The sequence below is a fragment of the Mesoplodon densirostris genome, chromosome 7, assembly GCF_025265405.1.
Source record: "Mesoplodon densirostris isolate mMesDen1 chromosome 7, mMesDen1 primary haplotype, whole genome shotgun sequence".
NCBI classification, from domain to species: domain Eukaryota; kingdom Metazoa; phylum Chordata; class Mammalia; order Artiodactyla; family Ziphiidae; genus Mesoplodon; species Mesoplodon densirostris.
Window position 1 is genome coordinate 112,438,502 of NC_082667.1, and position 8,511 is coordinate 112,447,012.

General features: G+C 39.3%; 1 non-coding gene across 1 annotated transcript; it reads left to right on the forward strand.

Annotated features, from left to right (window-relative positions):
* Positions 1-1,745: 1,745 nt before the first annotated feature.
* On the forward strand, positions 1,746-1,882 carry LOC132494526 (small nucleolar RNA SNORA76). The gene has a single exon (XR_009533103.1). It is a non-coding gene; the product is annotated as a small nucleolar RNA SNORA76 (small nucleolar RNA).
* The last annotated feature ends 6,629 nt before the right edge of the window (positions 1,883-8,511 follow it).

Below are 8,511 nucleotides of genomic sequence, written 5' to 3' on the forward strand. Positions count from 1 at the left end.
TCCCAGTTCCTCCCAGCTGTGCTCTTTTGGCATTTGAGGGGACCCAATAAATAAATCCCCTTTCCATGCCTGAATTCACAGCCAATTAAGAGACAGAGACACAGGGTGGAGATAGAAATATCAGCTTAATTATGGGTAAATGCTGGAGTGGACCAGAATCATGACTACTGGGGGCTCAGAGAGTCTCCTGCTGCACCACAGCTTGACCCCAGATAGCACATAATCTTTGATGCATCACTGTTCTCACAAAAGGAGAGGTCTCCAGAGGTCCACCACCAAAAACAAACAATCATGGTCTAGTCGTAGAGTGGCTAGAGCCCCATCTGTGGCAGCTAGCGCCTGGGATTTGATGGTGAAGAGTAGTAGAAGGAGCTTCTCACTGTCCCCAGGGTAGCTGAGGTGACTGGATCAGGGGCTGGGGTGGAGCAGGGTGGTGGGAACCAGCTGGACCAGTAGGCATGGGGGTGGGGTGGGGGGAGAGCCCTGAGGTCGGATCATATATCCACACCACCATGTGTTCACTGACATTGGAAGGTGGGATGGAGATACTGAGCCTGGATTCCTTTTCTGAGCCGGACTCTCCATGGAGGCTGAGGTGGTTTTATATGGAGGTGCCTTCCAGCAAGCAGAGTACTTAGAGGCAAGCCCTCTCTGGAAGAAAGCCTTCTCAAGTTAGGCTCAAAGGACCCTTGCAGATTATTACTATGAGCTCTTGAATAAAGATGACCAAACCCATGAGAAACCAAGTTACTGTGCCCGAGAGTCACAGAAACAATGAATAACAATGAACAGTACATTCCAAGGACTGCAGATGATGGAGTGTCAGATATTCAATATAGACTAGTTATATAGGAAATGTTTAAAGAGTTAAATGTATAAAAATGCAGTGCTTCAAAGAGATATAATTACAAAGAGCATATAATAGGAAATTATCAGGAACAAACAGATCTGAAATAAAAAAACCCAAATGTGGTGGTTGTACAATATTGTGAATGTACTAAATGCTACTGACTTCAAATGATTAATTTCAAGTTATATAAATGAAACCTCAAAAAAAAGGATCACCTCAAAATGAAAAATGTAATTGTTGAAATGAAAACTCAGTAGATAGGTTTAAAAAGCACAGTTTTGACAGACACAGTTGAAGAAAAAAGTAGTAAATGGAAAGATTTGGAGAAATTATCCAGAACGCCACAAAGAGGAAAAGGAGATGGAGAATATGAGAAATTAAGAGAGAGAAGCTAGAATCAGATGGTCTGATAAATGTCTAATTAAAGGAGAGAAGAGAAAGAATGATGGACAGGCAGTATCCAAAGAGATTCAAGTCACATCTATCATTAATAGTACAATAAGGAAAAAATTAACAATCCTTCATTTTAGTGGAAGATTTCAATGCATCTCTCTTGATTATTGATAAGTAGAAAAATATATATCAGCAATGGTATAATGAATGGAAACACAACGCAGACTTTTTCTAATGGACCTATATAAAATTTGGCATCGAACAATTAGAAAACATTTTTTCCCCAAGCATACATGGAACATTCATAAAAATTAATGATAAAATTTCCCTACATATTTTAAAGTGTAAGCATTATAATAGACTCTCTGTTTACAAAACAATTCAATAGAAGTTTATAACAAAAGGACAATTTAAAACATTTTCTATATATTTGGAAAAAAAACCCCAAACCTGTCTCATGAATCAAGAAGAAAGCATCGCATAACTTTAAAAGTGATTAAACGCGCTGCCTTTGAGCCCTCGCCGCGCCTGCGCGTGGCGCCGCGGGGACAGGCTGCAGCGCCAGAGCAGCACGCGCTTGCGCATAACTGGGGCCGTCTGCCCCCGCGGCGGCGGCTCTTTAAGCCGCGAGTTAGACTGCGGCCCTGGGCTGCCGGGGCTGGGGGCTGGGGGCTGGGGGCTGGGGAAGACGTCGGTGGTCCTGCAGTCTCTGCTTATTCCTGTGCCTGTCCTGTGAGTCCGAGTGTCCTCTCCGTGGAAATCAGTGAGACGGGCAGGTTCATTCAACCGCGGCGTGGAGGGCGTCTGCAGGGAGGGGAGATGAGAATCCGGATGTGGCCTTGAACAGACGGAGTGAGGGCCGTAGTGCACTTGACACGAACTGGCTCCCGGTCTTGAGCTGCATGGGCTGAACTCGTCTGGCTGAGGTGTATTCGCGGACTACTTAGAAAAACCGCGGTTTAGGGTCAACTGCTTATTTGGATATGCCCCAGATAGCTTGAACAGCTCACAAAGACAGGGTTCTGTGCATTGCGGGGCACAATATAGGCACCTAGCAGAAACTAACACACCATTGTAAAGCAATTATACTCCAATAAAGATGTAAAAATAAATAAATAAATAAATGCACAGTCACTCCTTCGTAAGCCACGTTCTAGGTGATAACGATCCCTCCTGGATTTAGGTGAAACGTGCATCATTTCTGAGTACAAGGCAGCACGTGTTGAAGGGCAGGTATGCACAAGTGCCATGTCTAGCCGCTTTGGTGCTTAATAACTGGAGTGGGGCCCCAAGTTAGCAGGGTTAGTAGGCAGTTGGTGTAAACTCTAGCTCAGGAGCAGGACTTTTAAAAATACGAATCGAGGATAATAGCGCCTACCTTATATCAGGGTGTGGTCTACTTTGGATGCTCTAACAGAACGGGTCCCCTGACCACCCAAGAAACTGAAGCTGCTACTGGCAGCTGAGGGCCCAGGTTTATTCTGTACCACAGTTTATTCTGTTCCTATATCTAAACAGGATTAAGTAGAAATAACTTAGATGCTTATCTAGTATTTGACATGAGATATTTATTTTGTGAAACAGTGCAAGTGATTGTAAATCCCCACATACTATTTGATTAAGTGCAATAGGGTACACTCATGTGTAATCTCTTTACACAATAGTGCATCTAGTCCTTTGCCTTTAATTATTGCACAAAAATTATAAGACCAGCGAAAAAGACATGCGCACTGATAGGCAAATTGGCCTACACAATGATAAGTCAGAACAGTACACTGACGGGTATGGTCCAATAATTTAAGTCAAATGTTTTAATGGTGCAATTAAAGTAATCAAATAAGGGTTCAAATATGTTTTTTCAATATATTAATTTCTTTAAAGTCCTGTTCAGGCAAGGTGCTGTTGTTGTTTAAAAAAACACTATTAGCTTTGTCCACAGATGTAAGTTGTCAAAAGTTACCCAAGGTAAGTTTGATGTTGAATGCAGTTTTCAACAATTAAAAAATTGTATTGAGTGTACTTCTCAAAGCAAATTATACAGTTTGAGAGAGCCCCGAAACCTGTAAACTAAATGTTCTTACACAAATGCACAAAATAAAGTTGGCAACGTTAGATGTCACGTTAAAAAAAAGTAATTAAAACTGAATGATAATGGAAATACTACATATAAAAACTTGTAGGATACAGCAAAAATGTTTCAAGGGGAATTTATGGTTTTATATTCTTATATTAGAAAAGAAAAAAGGCTGATGAACATTAATATAAGTATCCAAACTAAGTGGTTGAGAAAAGAACAACAGAATAGGCCCAAAGAAAGCAGAAGGAAGGACATAGTAAAAATATGAGCAGAAATCAGTGGAACAGAAAACACTGATGCAGTAGAAAGACTCAACAAAAGTTAAAGTTGGTTTTTCAAGAAGATAAACCAATAGACAGATCTCTGGTGTAATTAGGAGACAGAGGGAGGAAGGGAGAGAGAGAAGGAGAGAAAAAGACATATGTAATTAACAGTATGAGTGAAAAGAGGATATAACTACAGATACAACAATGTTTAATAAAATAATATCAACAAATAATACCATCTATGAATTTGAGGTTAGATAAAATGGACAAATCCCTAGAAGATATGTCACTTACCAAAATTCTGAATAGTCCTATAACATTAAAACAAGTTTTATAGGCTTTTACAAGAGAGTTCTTTCAAAAATTTTTTAAAATTTTAATTAAACTTTTTTCCTTTTAAAAATTGAAATATGATTGACATATGATATTATGTTAGTTTCAGGTGTACTACATAGTGATTCAACATTTGCATACATTATGAAATGATCACCACGATAAGTCTGGTAACCATCTGTCCCCATACAAAGTTATTACAGTATTATTGACTGTATTCCTTATGCTGTATATTGTATCCCTGTGCCTTATTTTATAACTGGAGGTTTGTACCTGTTAATCCCCTTCACCTATTTTTCCACCTCCACCTACTGCCCCTCTGGCAACAACCCATTTGTTCTCTGTATCCGTGAGTCAGTTTTAATTTTGTTTTGTTTTGTTGTTTAGATTCCACATATAAGTAAAAGCATACAGTATTTGTAAGAGTTCTATCAAGAAAAACAAATATCGTATAATAGGGCTTATATGTGGAATCTAGAAAAATGATACAGATGAACTTATTTGCAAAGCAGAAATAGAGACACAGATATAGAGAACAAACATATGGATACCAAGGGGAGAAGGGGAGTGGGATGAATTGGGAGATTGCAATTGACATATATACACTACTATGTATAAAATAGATAACTGGGGCTTCCCTGGTGGTGCAGTGGTTAAGAATCCGCCTGCCAAGGCAGGGGACATGGGTTCAATCCCTGGTCTGGGAAGATCCCACATGCTGCTGAGCAACTAAGCCCATGCACTACAACTACTGAGCCCACACGCCACAACTACTGAGCCCACACGCCACAACTACTGAGCCCACGTACCACAACTACTGAAGCCTGTGTGCCTAGAGCCCGTGCTCCGCAGCAAGAGGAGCCACTACAATGAGAAGCCCGTGCACCGCAACGAAGAGTAGACCCCGCTCGCACAACTAGAGAAAGCCCGTGCACAGCAACAAAGACCCAACACAGCCAAAAATAAATAAATAAATTTATTTTAAAAAAATGCTCTGTCTTGATTGCTGTATGACTGCATGTGTTTTCAGAATTTATAGACTGTAGTACCCAAAAAGAATGAATGTAAATTATACCTCAATAAATCTGACTTAAAAAAATAAGAATATTTCTTCACCAAAGAAAGGGCAATACACCCATGTTTATAGCAGCATTATTCACAGTAGCCAAAGGGTGGAAATAACTCAGTGTCCATCAATGGATGAATAGATAAATAAAATGTGGTCTATCCATACAGTGGAATATTATTCAGATTTAAAGGAGAAGGGAATTCTAACACATGCTACAACATGGATGAACCTTGAAGACATTATGCTAAGTGTAATAAGGCAGTTACAAAAGGACAAATATATGATTCTAATTTATATGAGGTTCCTAGGATAGTCAAATTCATAGAGGTAGAAAGTAGAACAGTGCTTGCCAGGGACTGGAGGGAGAAGAGAATGGGGAGTTAGTGTTTAATGGGTACAGAGTTCCAGTTTGGGAAGATGAAAAAGTTCTGGAGATAGATGGTGGTGGTGATTGCAGATATGAATATATTTAATGTCACTGATCTATACACTTAAAAATGATAAATTTCATGTTGTGTATATTTTATAACAGTTAAAATTAAAAAAAAATCACACGCAAAAAAGAAGGAAAACCCCACACTGGGAGCAGGCATGCATAATACATAGATCCATCAAAAGACTCATATCCAGAGTATATAAAGAACTCCTACAAACAAAAAGACAAACAAGCCAATTTAAAAATTAGCAAAGGACTTGAACAGGCATTTTCTATATCCAAGTGGCCAATATACATATTAGAAGACATTCATGATCATTAGTCATCAGGGAAATGCAAATTAAAACCACAATGAGATATCACTACACCCCCCTCCCCCAAATGGCTAAAATTTTTAAAACTGAGATTACCACTGTTGGTCAAGATTGGAGCCACTGAAATCTCGTACCTTCCTGGAAGAATGTACATTGGTACAACTACTTTGGAAAACTGTTTGTAAATAGTTATTAAAGCTAAGTATATAGCTTTATATAATTCAGCAATCTCACTACTGGGTAAATATCCAAGAGAAATGAGTGCATATGTCATCCAAAAGGCATAAACAAATATTCATAGCATATTTATTCATAATAACAAAAATTGGAAACAACTCATCAACAGTAGAATGAATGAATAAATTGTGGAATATTCAGACAATGGAATACTATTCAGTAATTAAAAAAATAACAGATAACTGCTATACACAACAATGTGAGTGAATCTCATGTATATAAGGATGAGTGAAAGAACCCAGATACAAAAAACTACTTACTGTATGATTCCATTTATATGAAGTTCAAAAACGGGCAACAAGTGCTCAATGGATTGGAAAAATTAATATTGTTAAAATGTCCATACTACCCAAAGCAATCTACAGATTCAGTGCAATCCCTATCAAAATTCCAGTGGCATTTTTCACAGAACTAGCACAAACAATCTTTTTTTTTTTTTTACATCTTTATTGGAGTATAATTGCTTTACAATGGTGTGTTAATTTCTGCTTTGTAACAAAGTGAATCAGTTATACATATACATATGTTCCCATATCTCTTCCCTCTTGCGTCTCCCTCCCTCCCACCCTTCCTATCCCACCCCTCCAGGCAGTCACAAAGCACGGAGCTGATCTCCCTGTGCTATGCAGCTGCTTCCCACTAGCTATGTACCTTACGTTTGGTAGTGTATATATGTCCATGCCTCTCTCTCGCTTTGTCACAGCTTACCCTTCCCACTCCCCATATCCTCAAGTCCATTCTCTAGTAGGTCTGTGTCTTTATTCCTGTCTTACCCCTAGGTTCTTCATGACTTTTTTTTTCTTAAATTCCATATATATGTGTCAGCATGCGGTATTTGTCCTTCTCTTTCTGACTTACTTCACTCTGTATGACAGACTCTAAGTCTATCCACCTCATTACAAATAGCTCAATTTCGTTTCTTTTTATGGCTGAGTAATATTCCATTGTATATATGTGCCACATCTTCTTTATTCATTCATCTGATAATGGACACTTAGGTTGTTTCTGTCTCTGGGCTATTGTAAATAGAGCTGCAATGAACATTTTGGTACATGACTCTTTTTGAATTATGGTTTTCTCAAGGTATATGCCCAGTAGTGGGATTGCTGGGTCATATGGCAGTTCTATTTGTGGTTTCTTAAGGAACCTCCATACTGTTCTCCATAGTGGCTGTACCAATTCACATTCCCACCAGCAGTGCAAGAGTGTTCTCTTTTCTCCACACCCTCTCCAGTATTTATTGTCTCCAGATTTCTTGATGATGGCCATTGTGACCGGAGCACAAACAATCTTAAAATTTGTATGGAACCACAAAATTCCCAAATAGCTAAAGCAATCTTAAGAAAGAGGACCAAAGCTGGAAGACATCACACTCTCTAGTTTCAAACTATATTACAAAGTCATAGTATGGTATTGACATAAAAACAGACAGATAGGGGCTTCCCTGGTGGCGCAGTGGTTGAGAGGCCGCCTGCCGATGCAGGGGACACGGGTTTGTGCCCCAGTCCGGGAAGATCCCACATGCTGCGGAGCGGCTGGGCTCGTGAGCCATGGCCGCTGAGCCTGCGCGTCCAGAGCCTGTGCTCCACAACGGGAGAGGACGCAACAGTGAGAGGCCCGCGTACCGCAAAAAAAACAACAAACCTCCCCCCCCCCAAACAGACAGATAGATCAGTGGGACACAATAGAGAGCCCAGAAATAAACCCATACATATGGCCAACTAATTTACAACAGAAGAGCCAAGAATATACAATGGGGAAAGAACAGTCTCTTCAATAAATGATGTTGGGAAAACTGGACAGCCACGTGCAAAAGAATGAAACTGGACCACTATCTTACAGCATACACATAAATGAACTCAAAATGGACTAAAGACTTGAACATAAGACCTGAAACCGTAAAGCTCCTAGAAGAAAACATAGGCAGTAAGCTTTTTTACAGAGGTCTTGGTGATGATTTTTTGAATCTGATTCAAAAGCAAAGACAACAAAAGCAAAAATCAAGTGGGACATCACACTGAAGGCAACCTACTGAATGAAAGAAAATATTTGCCGATCATATGTCTGACAAGGCGTTCATATCCAAAATAGGTAAAGAACTCATACAACTCAATAGCGAAAAACCCAAACAATCCAATTAAAAAATAGGCAGAAGATCTGAATAGACATTTTTGCAAAGAACACATATGGATGGCTAACAGGTATATGAAAAGATGCTCAACGTCACTAATCATCCGGGAAATGAAAATCAAAGCCACAATATCACCTCACACCTGTCGGAATGGCTATTATCAAAAAGAACAAATAATAAGTATTAGTCAGGATGTGGAGAAAAGGGAACCCTTGGGCACTTTTTTGGTGGGAATGTAAATTGGTGTAGTCACTATGGAAACAGTATGGCATTTCCTCAAAAAATTAAAAATAGAACTACCATATGATCCAACAATTTACTTCTGGGTATTTATCTGAAGAAAATGAAAACACTAACTTGAAAAGACATCCACACCCTCATGTTCATTGCAGCATTATTTACAAT